Source organism: Medicago truncatula, chromosome 1, assembly GCF_003473485.1.
Source record: "Medicago truncatula cultivar Jemalong A17 chromosome 1, MtrunA17r5.0-ANR, whole genome shotgun sequence".
Lineage (NCBI taxonomy): Eukaryota > Viridiplantae > Streptophyta > Magnoliopsida > Fabales > Fabaceae > Medicago > Medicago truncatula.
This window is the reverse complement of record NC_053042.1, coordinates 23504172-23513245: the sequence shown is the minus strand read 5'-3', so window position 1 is coordinate 23513245 and position 9074 is coordinate 23504172. Positions and strand designations below refer to the sequence as shown.

The window sequence follows — 9074 nt, the reverse complement described above, 5'->3', positions numbered from 1 at the left end:
ACATAAGAGAAACTGTCTTGAGAAATTAGGTCTAACATAACATTATAAGGTTATAGTTTTGGTTTGAGAAGGACTTGTTATTTAGATGAAACCAACGATCCCAAGGCTCTTTTTATATTATTAATTTTCAATCGCTTGAAAACCCCCAACTTACAATTCTTTTCCCTTCTAATCATTTCCAAAGGTTAATTGAATTAAACTACTCCCTGTCGGAACGATACTCTTTTCATACTACTTCGGTAAGACCGTGCACTTGCGGTTTTATCTCATCAAGTTTTTGGCGCCGCTGCCGAGGAGTAAACTAATTTGATTAACTCTTTCTTTGTGATTAGAACTCCCTCTTCTCCCTCTTTTCTTCTTCTTCTTTCTTTCTTTGTATTACCACTAACTTCTTGGGTTCTCGATTTCTTATGCGAAGAAGTAAAAGTCTCGGAGCTTTTATTCCTGAGATCGAAAGATATTTGCATAAGAAAAAGAGAGAGGCACAAAATAATACTGCTATGGCTGAACGCACTCTCAAAGAGTATGCTACTCCTTCAACGGAAGAGCCACAAGCTATTATCGTGTACCCAACGGTTGAGGGTAATAACTTCGAGATCAAGCCTGCACTACTCAATTTGGTGCAGCAAAATCAGTTTTCTGGATCACCCACTGAGGATCCAAATCTCCATATTTCTTCCTTCTTTAGACTCAGTGGCACCATAAAAGAGAACTAAGAAACCGTAAGACTTCATCTCTTTCCCTTTTCCTTAAGGGATAGAGCTAGCGCTTGGTTCCATTCCCTAGAAGTCGGTTCCATCACTTCATGGGACGATATGAGGCGAGCATTCCTTGCCCGATTTTTCCCCCCATCTAAAACCGCTAAACTTAGAGATCAAATCACGCGGTTCAATCAAAAAGATAGGGAGTCTCTCTATGAAGCGTGGGAGCATTTCAAGGAAATGCTTAGACTTTGTCCCCACCATGGCCTAGAAAAGTGGCTTATAGTCCACACGTTTTATAATGGCTTGTCATATACCACTAAGATGTCTGTTGATGCAGCTGCAGGTGGAGCTCTAATGAACAAAAATTATACGGAGGTCTATGCCTTGATTGAAGACATGGCTCAGAATCATTATCAATGGACCAACGAGAGAGCCGTCACCGCTCCTACTCCCTCTAAGAAAGAGACAGGTATATACGAAGTCTCTGATTATAACCACCTTGCTGCTAAGGTTGAAGCATTAACCCAAAAATTTGAAAAACTTAATGTTAATGTTGTCACACCTTCTTCTGCATCCCCTCCTTGTGAAATCTGTGGTATATCCGGTCATATCGGTGTTGATTGTCAGTTAGGTAGTGCTGCCAATATTGAGCAACTGAATTACGCTCAATATAACCAAGGAATGAGGCCAAATCAAAATTTTTACAAAAATCCTCAAGGTTCCTATGGACAAGCAACACCACCTGGCTATATAAACAACCAGAGGCTGGCTCAGAAATCAAGTTTGGAGATTTTGTTGGAAAATTGCATAGCTAATCAAAATAAAAATCTTCAATAACTGAAAAACCAAACAGGATTTCTGAACGACTCTCTCTCCAAACTCACTACCAAGGTTGATTCTATCGCCACACACACCAAAATGCTTGAGACCCAGATCTCCCAAGTGGCCCAACAAGTGGCCACCTCTTCTCAAACACCAGGAGTCTTTCCTGGTCAACCTGAAAGAAACCCCAAAGCTCATGTCAACGCTATTTTTCTTGGGGGTAGCAAGTTAGAAGAGACCGTTGCTGTAACGCTCCTATTTCTATTAAAGCAATTAAACATGCGAATAATACATTTATTCAAGAAATAGAGATTACGTCTTATTCAAAATTCAAAAACCGATAGACATGTATGTAAACCTCAACAGTTACAGCGGAATATAAATCAGAGTGATCAAATATATACATGTCATGAGCAAATAAATCATATCCCAAAGATAAATCTCAAAACCCAAACATACGGGTAGTCATCAATAAAATAATAATCCAAACGAAAATATAAACAACCTAATATAGACCGACACGACAAGCCTAGATCAGAGCCGACACGACACCGATATCGGAGGAAGCTCCCGATATCCCAAGCAAAGACTCACCGAGACTACTCCTGCACAACGTCTACTCACCCATACAGGCAAGTAGGCGGTTAAAACCACTGGGGGTAAGCATTACATTATCATAATCCAGATAATAATCAAATTCAATGATATCATGTACTTGAATAATAATAGTCATGCATAAATACTTATATCACAACTTGCTAGTTCATATCCACATGTATCAATCACATGAATAATTATCCAATCATAAATATTCATTCACAACATCAGTCATAGACAATCATTAGCAACATTCATTCATCTCAATTCATCACCAATCACATAATTCACATATGACTCATGTTATGATATGCACTTATGGACACATAAATGTATGCGGTACCAAAATCTCAACAAGGTCGTCACCTCCGATGGACAAGTCAACATCGCATGTAAGGCTCACCTCTGCCTTACAATAATCTCGAAGTAAAAGAGTCATCCCTTTTACAGCAACAACGACTATGATGCATGGACATGTGTAAGGACTCGATAATGCGACAACAATCACCATTTCAAACTCAATATATAGGACAACACCCAATTATATTGATTATCTCCACAACATTGCATTATCAAGAAAACATGCCCATACACAATTAAATCATAGTATTCACCATCACACTTCAACATAATTATCAATAGTCAACAATGTCATGCAACATCAACTATATCATATAGTTTCACCATTTCAAGCATTCTCATATTCCAAGTAATAGGGAAAAACAACATCTCATGATAAACATCATATCCAAAATATAATCACTTCCTCATACAACTTCACTTAGTCATACAAGAATAATCACAATAACTCACAAAACAATTTGCTAAAGAAACATTTCCGACAAAAATCCAAATCATGTGGTAAACAGCCAACATTGATAATTTTCAAAGCTAGGCAACTTATTCAAGTTTGAAATCCTACAATTCAATCTTAATCAATCATATAAGTATGAGCTTAGGCCACTTACGAACTATCGATCATTAGTTCAAAGGTTAGCCTAAGTTCGTATGAGAAAATCCCAAGTTTAAACATTCCACATTCCCACCCGAAAATCAATTTTGACATGATTAAGACATTGTACGAACCTTACAAGCATTGCCTAAGCCCATAAGAACTGTAGACTAAGCTTGCAACTCCTTTTGTTCAACAAGACCAAGTTCCAACAATTTCCGAAAAACCGAAACGACACAAACTCAAGTTTCAAACCATTTAGAAAATTAAATTTTCGACAAAGCCAAATGTGTTCCAGTAGAAAAGTAGGTGAAAACAGCAAAAGAACACTTCAAAACGATCGCCTAGGACCCCTGCACGACCACCCCCAAGCACTCGGACACGGAACAACGTTCCCGTTGTCCTGTCATGGGCGCCTGGCGCTAGAGGTGCAGCGCCCAAGCGCTGACTCCCTGTAAGTGGGCGCCCAGCGCTCCACTATAGGCGCAGCGCTCCGTAAACGCGCGTTTTCGCGTGTCTCGGCCGCGGGTTTTCGCTAGTTTCGATCAAAAATCGAACGTTTAAAATCCTCAATCATCAAAAGTGATCCGAGGCATAACCCGAGGCTCTAACACATCGAACTCGCTCGTTTCGGGGCATTTGTACAAGTTATGAAATTGTTTTAAAATAACTTTTCTCAAAACAATAAGTTTTCAAACAACCACAATTCATCCCTTCAAATTCAACACAATTCACAACAACATCTCAACATAAATCATACCCAAGTTATGAAATCAGATCAACATCATCAATCAACTACAATCATAACATATAATCATACCCTCCATCATAATTCAACAACAACATGTCAAATTCATCCATTTTGCACAATTTTCATAACTTTTCATTTTCACATATTCAAACATGTAATTTAACCAACAAACATACAATTATTATCAATTCATGCATACAAACATATCATCAAAGTTGGAGCACGAATTTAGCAACAATTATCCATTCATTCATTTCAACCCATTTCATCCAAATCATGAAAAATTGCAAAGAATGAACATGATTATGATAAAGACTAACCCCCTTACCTTAGATGAAGATTAGACCAAACCTAGGCTTCAATTTAGCTCCTAAGCTTTCCCAATTGGATTCTTCAAGTTCTTCTCTCCAAACCCTTGTCTTCTCTTCCCACTTTCTCTCTCTAGAAATGTTTTGTGAAATGAAAATGATTTGGTTCTTCTAACACTACCCTAGTGTTATCTCTACTAATGGGCTTAACTTAGTTTCTAGTGGGCTTAACCCGTTTCTATTCAAACCAAAAATATTACTACACTCCAAACGATATTTTAATTAATAACGGTAAAATGTCACTAACGGTAAAATCTCGACTTTCTCTAGTAACTTAATGAAATAACCATTCTCACTAATTACTAAAGCAATTCCCACTAAAAATTATAATTTTACCCATCCTCACAAAATTACCAAAATACCCTTCTAATACGAAAACCCATGAAAATGCACCCGATGACAATTAAATACACACAAGCACAAATAATCACACACAAACACATAATTAAAATAATTAAAATAAACCTAGCTAAAAATCGGGCTGTTACAGTTGCTAAAGCCAAAAGTGTCGAGGGAGAGAGTGTTAAGTGTCTAGGTAAGAAAGGTGTGATAGAAAGTGAGAAACCGCTTGATAAGAATAAAGCCCTTACACCATTAAGGCTTACTAAGCTCAACTTGGAGGCTCAATTCACTAAATTTTTAAACATACTTCAAAAGATTTGCATTAAGATTCCCTTTGCTGAAGCTTTGTCTCGTATGCCTCTATACGCCAAGTTTTTAAAAGAAATTTTTTCAAAGAAAAAGACTATAGATCATAATGAAACAATAGCTTTGACAAGGGAAAATAGTGCAATCATCAAGAAGCCACCTACAAAGCTTAGAGATCCAGGAAGTTTTGCCATCCCTTGTACGATAGGGAGTGAAACCTTTAACCGAGCCTTATGTGATTTAGGAGCTAGTGTTAGTCTGTTGCCCTTACCCCTCTTTAAAAGGCTGGGGTTGGGAGAGTTAAAGCCTACCGAAACAACATTGAAGTTAGCCGATCGTTCTGATATCCAACCTGTCGGATATGTCGAGGACATCCCCGTTAAAATAGAAGGGATAGACATCCCAACTGATTTCATGGTGCTTGACATAGATGAGGACAATGAGTGCCCTATAATCTTAGGACGACCCTTTCTCGCCACTGCGGGTGCTATAGTAGATGTTCAGAATGGTAGGATTGTTTTTCAAGTGAGTGATGAGCTGATAGGGTTTGAGTTGGAGAATTATATGAAAGGTCCCGCTCTCTATTCTTGCAACGTGATTAAAGGTCATGATGTGAAAGAACGCTCATTAGCGTCATCTACACAATATGACCTCTTTGATCCCTTCTAAGGACACTTTCTTATAACGTCAAGCTAATGACTATAAAGAAGCGCTTCGTGGGAGGCAACCCACGCATTTAACTGCTTTTGTTTAGTTTTGTTGTTTGTTTTTAATTGTTTTGTAGGTAATTGTCCGAGTATGATTCGAGAAAACGGAGAAATTTTGAAGCCAATTCATCCAGAACCTTGGCACGGCCCGTGCTCACACTGGCACGCCCGTGCCAGACCTTGCCTTCCAAAAAACTAGTCCACATCCAGAAAGCTGAATGAAATCTACTCTATGTAAGCTACTCTATTTTTAGCCCGAATGTAATAGCTTAAATTTTAAGTCGAATGAATGCTATAAATAGAGTAGCCATCCATCACAAATATTCATCTTTACTTGGAATTCAATAAGTGACAATTGCTTTTCTAATTAAAGTTCTTTTCTTTTCCTTTATTTTCTTGTCATTTACTTTTATGCTTTCTCTCTTCTCCCCCATGTCTACGATGAACATGAGTGAGTAGACTTCTCCTTGTCTTGGGATTGTTGGATAAGTCTAAATGACATAATCCTAATCAAACCAAGCTCTAAGCCTTAATCTTATGTAACCCTAATTTCTTATCTAAATTCACCGCTTTAACATGGATCAACCATTATCAAACTGTGGAAACGAAAGTGGAGGGTTTGATAATTGTTTATCCATTATTCCAAATATCAATTCATAAAACGAAAGTGGAGCTTTGATATTCGAACAAGTGAATTTAGACAAGGATTGCAAAGTCAGCGAAATAGGCTTTGCAATCTTTGAGACATATAGTTTCGATCTTCAAGGGAACTAATAACAATCAAGTCAGCGAAATAGGCTTGGTTGTTAGAGGAACCAAAATCTAATAGTAATCAAGTCAGCGAAATAGGTTTGGTTGCTAGAGGAACATAAGAGAAACTGTCTTGAGAAATTAAGTCTAACATAACATTATAAGCTTATAGTTTTGGTTTGAGAATGACTTGTTATTTAGATGAAACCAACGATCCGAAGGCTCTTTTTATATTATTAATTTTCAATCGCTTGAAAACCCCCAACTTACAATTCTTTTCTCTTCTAATCATTTCCAAAGGTTAATTGAATTAAACTACTCCTTGTCGGAACGATACTCTTTTCATACTAATTCGATAAGACCGTGCACTTGCGGTTTTATCTCATCAACAACCAGGTCAAACAATATCTCAACTGACTTATGAGTTTTAGTAAAGTAGTGGAGAACTTCAGAAGAAAACTTGTAGTAAATTCTCTGAATAAATGCACTAGTTTCATTGATTTTTGTGATTTCTTTTTAAATATTTTAATTATGTTTGATTTTTCTTTAAATTATGTATTGTCTTAAGATGAAAATATGTTCAATATTTTAATTATGCAAGGAAGAAAACTCTTTTCATTCTAACGTTCTTTAACATTTGCCTCTGCGAATAGTATTTGAAATAAAGATTTCTTATATTTAATTTATATGCATTGATGTAAAACTTTTTTACTCATACATCCTATTAAATCTTGTCATTTAGATATTTTTTTTAGATATCTTAAGAACTAACCTATTAAAACGGCACTATAATGTAATTTGATTTTGGATGCGCTTGTAAAAATGTTTTACACTACCTGCACATAGATTTTTTTTTCAAGTACTTAAGCATTTCATTCTTATGATATCATAACAATTAAATTTCCAATTTGCAAGTTTGGGTAGTAGATTGGCACGCCGCACATTGAAGCTTTAGGGTTTGTAAAACTAGAAATGAGAATGACTATGCGATCAAGTTCTTTACTTTGTATTATATGGAATATTATGAGCCATTTGATGTGTTAGACTTAACGGCTGAGATTTGGCTTACACCTGGTGGCAACAGATCCGACTCATAAATATACATATAACACATTTCACTTTCAAAAGCATAAACATTATAATTGTTCTCTAATTGTTTAACAATTCATCTAAGATGCAATTATGCATCCGATTCATGACAATAGGTACAACAAAGAAAACTAACTCTAAAAACAAATATGTTTCCGATTAAAAGATCATTAACCTCTAATTCTAGTAAATCACTTATACATCATACATCTAGAAAATAGTTTTCAAGCTCATTGTCTAGTGCTAAAATAGGCTAAAACTACACGTTCATAAAAACAAATGTTCTTATTCCAGTCCTGTAGATACACGTTCATTAATCCTCTCTAAGTTTTATCACAACCCCAAACTTAAACCAGGAAATTTAATACGTGTATCTTTGAATTGTATGTGGTTGAAAGTAAGAGTATCCTCTCTAAATTTGATCTGCTTGCATGGAGGTGGTAACCTAGTCAAGTTTGATAGTGGGAGGAATGAAAATCTGAGCAAAGCCTCCGAAAGGTATGTTTGATTTTTATTTAATTTATGTGAATTCTAACTTCTTGCTATTGTGTTTCTTGAGGACAAGTAATAGTTTAAGTTTGGGGTTGTGATGACATAGCATCATATGACATTTTGGCTATGTTTTTAGTACGTTTTCTTTGCATTTGAAGACAAATAAGATGAGAGATAGAAGAGTTGTCAATGGTATAGGAACATATTGTATTATTTTCACTCGACTCATTATAATTCTGTTTTATCCTAGATAGTGCAACTCCATAGGTGTTTTGATGCAAGCAATTGAACCAGAGAGGCTGCCTCAAGCGCCCTGCGCCTGGAATGAGAATTCCTTGCTTCCCCAGGAGCCCTACACCCATAATCCATGCGCCCTGCGCCTGGTACTGGGTAAAAACCCACTTTTTGCTTGTTTTCCTAGCTGGATCGGCGGATAAAGCCCAATTTTCTTCTCTTAATACCTAAGTAACTTAATGTTATAAATAGAGACCCTTGCACGCTATTTTATATTTTCAGAAACATTGGCGGTTCAGAGGAAGGGTCAAGCATCAGAGATTCAAGGCCGTCCTTTTATTCTTCCTAGGGTATGTTGCCATGAACAACTAAACCTCTTGATTAGGGTTCCATAATGAACCCCCTTCTTATTTGTTAGAATTTATTAATAAAGTTTTCATTCAATTTATTTCTTTTATTTATGTTGAGATTTAAATTAAACTGATGCCCGTCCTTAATGCTTCTACAATTTGTTAACTACGAGAGTAACCTTGTAGATTGATTTGTAGGATAAAAGTAGGCACTGACAACCCGAAATCTTCAAGTTCATTGGCCTTTATAATGACTTAATCTCTTAGAGGTCAGGTTTATGTTGTCTCGGTATTGTTTTTCCTTCGTTAGCATAGTACACGACTCTGGTTGGTCCTAACAAGTTAACTTAGGAACTTCGAGCGAGTAATACTGTCGAGGCACATTAAATCAATGATCACGAAATAAGTTGTTTAATTTCTCAAGAGATAAATTCCATTCAAAGACGAAGGGGGATTCAAGGAAACTCTAATCATCGTTCATCATCTGAATCACAAAAACCTAATCTTGTATTAGGCGGAGCAAATAAACCCTGCAATTCAAATCAGCTTACTACTTGTTGCGATTTGGTGCACTAGCCAATTTGGTCCATCATCGTGCCTCGTGCACCAA

The 9074-nt window shown here is 36.6% G+C and overlaps 1 non-coding gene across 1 annotated transcript; it reads right to left on the bottom strand.

The window, feature by feature from the left end:
- Nucleotides 1-863: 863 nt before the first annotated feature.
- Nucleotides 864-970, bottom strand: LOC120577975 (small nucleolar RNA R71). The gene has a single exon (XR_005643951.1). It is a non-coding gene; the product is annotated as a small nucleolar RNA R71 (small nucleolar RNA).
- Nucleotides 971-9074: the final 8104 nt, after the last annotated feature.